The sequence below is a fragment of the Propithecus coquereli genome, unplaced genomic scaffold (genome assembly GCF_000956105.1).
Source record: "Propithecus coquereli isolate 6110/MARCELLA unplaced genomic scaffold, Pcoq_1.0 Scaffold72, whole genome shotgun sequence".
Taxonomy (NCBI): Eukaryota; Metazoa; Chordata; class Mammalia; order Primates; family Indriidae; genus Propithecus; species Propithecus coquereli.
In genome coordinates, this window is record NW_012153285.1 from 2,311,566 (window position 1) to 2,317,320 (window position 5,755).

Here is a 5,755-nt window from a genome sequence, read left to right on the forward strand (position 1 = left end):
TTTCCATTAGCTGTGGGTTTACACCCCCACCCCCTCCAACCTGCACTCCCCACCCCTCCTACCTGACTGGCACCCAATGAGTATTACTATCATATGAGCACCTTAGTGTTGATCAATTAGTACCAATTTGATGGTGAGTGCATGTGGGGCATGTTTTTCCATCCTGTGATACCTCGCTTCGAAGGACGGGCTCATTCTCTATCCAGGATAATATAAGAAGTGCTAGATCACCATTGTTTTTTGTAATTGAGTAGTATTCCATGGTATACATATACCACATTTTATTAATCCACTCATGTATTGATGGGCATTTGAGTTGTTTCTACATCTTTGCAATTATAAATTGTGCTGTTACAAACATTTGAGTGCAGATGTCTTTAATATAGAATGTCTTTTTTTCTTTTGGATAGATGCCTAGTAGTGGGATTGCTGGATCAAATGGTATTTCTATTTTTAGCTTTTTGAGGAATCTCCAAATTACTTTCCACAGGGGTTGTACTAATTTGCAGTTCCACCAGCAGTGTAAGAGTGTTCCAATCTCTCCACATCCTCACCGGTATTTGTAGTTTTAGGACTTTTTGACAGAGTCCATTTTCACTGGAGTTGGGTGATATCTTAGTGTAGTTCTGATTTGCATTTCCCTAATGATTAGAGATGTTGAGCACTTTTTTATATGTTTGCTGGCCATTATTCTGTCTTCTTTTAAAAAGTTTCTGCTCATGCTCTTTGACTATTTATTGATGGAGTTGTTTCATTTTTTTCTTTTTGATTTTCTTAAATTCTATGTAGATTCTTGTTACCAGCCCTTTATCAGATGTGTAGAAAGCAAATATTTTCTCCCATTCTGTAAGTTGTCTATTCACTCTAATGATAGTTTCCTTGGCTGTGCAGAAGCTTTTTAATTTGATCAGGTCCCATTTGTTTATTTTTGTTGCTGCTGTGATTGCTTTGAGGGTCTTCTTCATAAATTCTTAATTATTTAGTCTAACAGAACAATCATGTAGCCCTATCCTTACAGTGACCAATTTAATGATACCAAAATAGCATGTTAAATGGATTTATCGGTCCAAAACTTGATCCCTATAATACTTGCACTATATCTGCAACTTAATCTGTGTAATACTAAATTAGAAAGTAAACTAAACAAGGTTTTATTTGGAATTGGTAGCATAGATTAAAAAAGAAGTATGATCTTTTGTTTTTGATTCTTTTTGATATCTTGAACTACTATTTATCAAAGGACTTGTATTTAAAACAGTTACATTCAGTGACTGAGATCAAAGGGCAAAGACACCCTGGCATGCATGATGCATAGTAGGTGTTTATTTATTGAACCCAATTTGTTGTCTTGCATCCCTGTTTATTTTATGAGAATACAGTCCATCACCTCTTTAAGATGATAACATATGCCCTTTATTTTTCCTCTTAGATGTTGAAGATTTTAAAATTAAAATCTATTGACTAAAAAATAGTAAATAAATTTTAATAGCAGTAAAAGTAAACTATAAACCCACTACCTTTCCTTGAAGTACTGAAATATGTTTGATTTTTATTTCTAGCTAAGGACTTTTCAAAAAAAATGTGTGTGTGTGTGTGTGTGTGTGTGTATAGTTTTAAAAGGCTTTATACCATTGTTTTGGGTTTTTGTTTTAATTGGCAGAAACATCTCACATAAGATATTAGTTACCTTTTTTCTATTATTTTTAAACCAGTTTATTGAGGTATGATTGACACACAAAAGGCTGAGCATATTCAATGTATACAACTTGGTGAGCTTGGAGATAAGTATATACATGTGACCACAATCAGTACCATAAATATATCCATCACTTCCAAAAGTTTCCTCCTGCTATCTTTACTCATTTATTTTTGTGTGTAATAAGAACACTAAACATCACATCTGCAAACTTAGCAGATATTTTAGTATACAAAACGGCGCTGACTAGGCGCTATGCTGTACAGTAGATGTCTAGGACTTACTTATCTTGCATAACTGTATGTTTTGTACCCTTTGACCAAGACCTTCTGGTTTCCCTCTTCCTCTAGATCCTGGCAGTCACCATTCTACTCTCTCCTTCTATGGGTTTGACTACTTTAGAATCCCTCACATAAGTGAGATGACCTAATGTGTTTATGTCTTATATCACCTACCATAATGTCTTCCAGACTCATCCACATTATCTCAAGTGACAGGATTTTCTTCTTTTTAAGATTGAATAATATTCCATTGTATGTATATTCCACATTTTCTATATCCATTAATCCGTCAATGGACATTTAATTTGCTTCCGTATCTTGCCTTGTCTTGGCTATTGTGAATAATACTGTAATGAACAAGGCAGTGCACATATCTCTTTAAGATCTTGATTTCAATTCCTTTGGATATATATCCAGAGTTGGATTGTTGGTTCACATGGAAATTCTTTTTTTAAAAAAATTTTTGAGTAAATTTCGTACTGTTTTATCCATAATGTCTATACCAATTTACATTTCTTTCAACATTGTACCAGAGTTCCCTTTTCTCCATATCCTCACCAACACTTGTTATATTTTATCTTTTTGTAATAATCATCCTAACAAGTGTGAGGTGATATTTCATCTGAATTACATTTGCATTACCCTGATAATAAGGATTTTGAGGATTTTTTTCATGTAACTGTCAGCAATTTGTAGGTCTTCTTTTGAGACATGTCTATTCAGGTCCTTTCCCCAGTTTATAATCAGGTTATTTGTTTTTCTGCTATTAAGTTGTAGGAGCTTTCTATATATTTTAGATATTAACCTTTTATCAGATAAATGGTTTTCAAATATTTTCTCCCATTCTGTGGGTTGGTTTTTCATTTTGTTTATTGTTTCCTTTGCTAGGTAGAAGTTTTTTTTTTTTTTTTTAGTTTTATATAATTTTACTTGTCTATTTTTGCTTTTGTTGCCTGTGCTTTTAGTGTCATATCCAAGAAATCATTGCTAAGGCCAATGTAAAGAAATTTTTCTCTGTTTTCTTCTAGGAGTTTTATGTTTTCAGTCTTTAGTCCATTTTATTTTTGGGTATGGTATAAGATAAGGAGCCAATTTCATTTTTTTACATGGAAAAATTTAGTGCTACCAACACAATTTTGAAGAGATTATCCTTTCCCCATTGTGTATTCTTGTCATACTTTTTGCAGATCAACTGACTATGTGTGTGTGTGTGAGTGTGTATGTGTGTGTGTGTGTATGGTTTCATTTTGGGGTTATTTGTTCTATTCCATTGGTCTATATGTCTCTTTTAATGTCAGTACCATGCTGTTTGATTACTGTAACTTTATAATAAACATATTTTAAAATCAGAAAGTGTGATGCCTCCAGCTTTGTTCTTATTGCTCAAAATTACTTGGGCTATTTGGGGTCTTTGTAGTTCCATATGAATTTTAGGGATTATTTTTTCCTATTTCTGTTTTAAAAAGTCATTGGAATTTTGGTAGAGATTGCACTGAATCAGTAGCTTGCTTTAGGAAGTATGGGCATTTTAATAAAACTAAACCAGAAGCTATAAAGGTTAAATGTTGTAGAGGCAACTGTCCTTTAATACCACACTTACGTTTTAGAGTTGGTTAAGTGAGATTGGGAAATAGCTGCCTACTTCTTTGTAACTTTGGGTAGTTTGATTGTTTACTTATTTGTGAATATATTTCTGCAGATAAGTTCGTTAAAAAATTCATTATTAAACACTAAAATAAGTAAATAGTTGCAGAACTCTGCTATATAAAAAATGATAATTCCACTCTTGCAAGAACATTCAAGTTACTCCACAGACTAGAAAGTAGGCCTGCAAAGCTTCTATTTCTATACTTACCTTACATATTCCCAGTTTTCTACCTACCCTACTGACAGGTGGCTTGATGTGCCAGATATATAATATGTACCAGATAGATAATATCATGAGCCTACCCTATGGGACTGAAGGAAAATTCTCAAAAGACATACAAATTACTGCCAGCTATATGAAGAAATCCTCCCAAATCACTAATTATCAGGGAAATGAAAATCAAAACTGCAATGAGATATCACCTCACACTTGTCAAAATGGTTATTATCAAAAAGATAAAATATAACAAATGTTGGTGAGAATGTGGAGAAAAGGGAACCCTAGTACCTTATTGATAGGAAGCAAATTGGTACAGCCACTATGGATAAAATGCTATGGACAGTGAAATAATTTTCTTACTACCAACTAAAACTAAAAAGAATTAGGAGTCTTAAGTTTCTTTTATCCAATTTTACCTTCCTGTGTCTTTGAAGGCATGTTGTCCTTGACAGAGAGGTTTCAGTTATGTCATATATATTATACAAAGGTTTGAGAAAAGAGAAAAAGCTTATTGTCAGTCATATTTTAGATTTCATCAAATGCGAAAGTGAAAATTCCCTGAATTTGTGTCACATTAGCAGATAGCACTATAGTTGAAACTGGAAGTATAGTATAAATCTACCAAGCCCAATATGGCTATTTTAATGTCATCGTACACCGATCATACTTCATTAAAAATGAAAAATCTAGGACAAATGAAACCAACTTAGTCAAACCAGGAGGTACATTTATACTAATTATAGAAGATAGAGTTACATTACAGATAGGTATAAGAAAGTCTGCCTTTACTTGAATGAAGTTTTTGAAGGTTTTTGTCAGGGATTTAATCATTTATATTGTATTACACCAAGTATCTTGGCTGCTTTTAGGTATGTGTTAATAGAAGAGGAGTAATAACGTTTGAAAGAAAATAAATTAAAGTTTAAGGATGAATTAATCTATTTTATCACCAAGACATGCTATAATTTATGCATATATTTGTGAAATGGTTGCTCAGAAGTGTTGTCAATGGAAATAGAACAATGATATTTTATACACGATGATTAAAAGAAAAAATATGCCCTTGACTTTATTGGCATAATGGTCATGTAATAAATAACCACACAAAATTCTGTGGATAATCTGTGGGCTAATGAATTTGGATTCTTTCTATTAATATTTTCAAAAGAAGTTAGATAATGGTTAAGGCAGTAAAAACCCTAGTGTGAGAAATCATTGTGAATTATTGTGAAAGAAGTCAACTATTAGCACATTGTGAATCACATGCATATCACAAGAACTATATATGCCATATAATTGTTGCAGAGGGCAATGTTGGAGCAAACTCTGTGACTGCCTACTGGTGCTGCACCTACAGAAAGACAGTTATACAAGCATCCAATACTGAGTTTCTGAAATAACTTTGAAGAAATATTTGTCCAAATTTGAATTATATTAGTATTGCTTTTGTGAGAATCTAATAGATGCAAAACTTTAGAAGGGCTATTTGGGATAGATACATAGATAGATAGATAATAGATCGATGTAGAATATTTTGCTGGTAAGAGAAACATTTTCTTTTATACTCCATGACCATTATAAAAGGCATGGTTAGCCATGCATGACCTATAATATCCATGTAAAGCAGAACATACTGTAACATAACATTCTTAGAAACATCTAAATCGAAAGGTATATTAATGCTATGTTGTCATTAAAAACCCTATTAGAGGAAGTACACATTTTTAAAACTAAATTTATGATTATATGATTAAAGAGATGCAATCTAGGATTCAAGTTATATACACTTTCAAAAGTATTCATCTTTAAATTTATTTCTTATTGACCGGGCGCGGTGGCTCACGCCTGTAATCCTAGCACTCTGGGAGGCCGAGGTGGGAGGATTGCTTGAGCTCAGGAGTTCGAGACCAA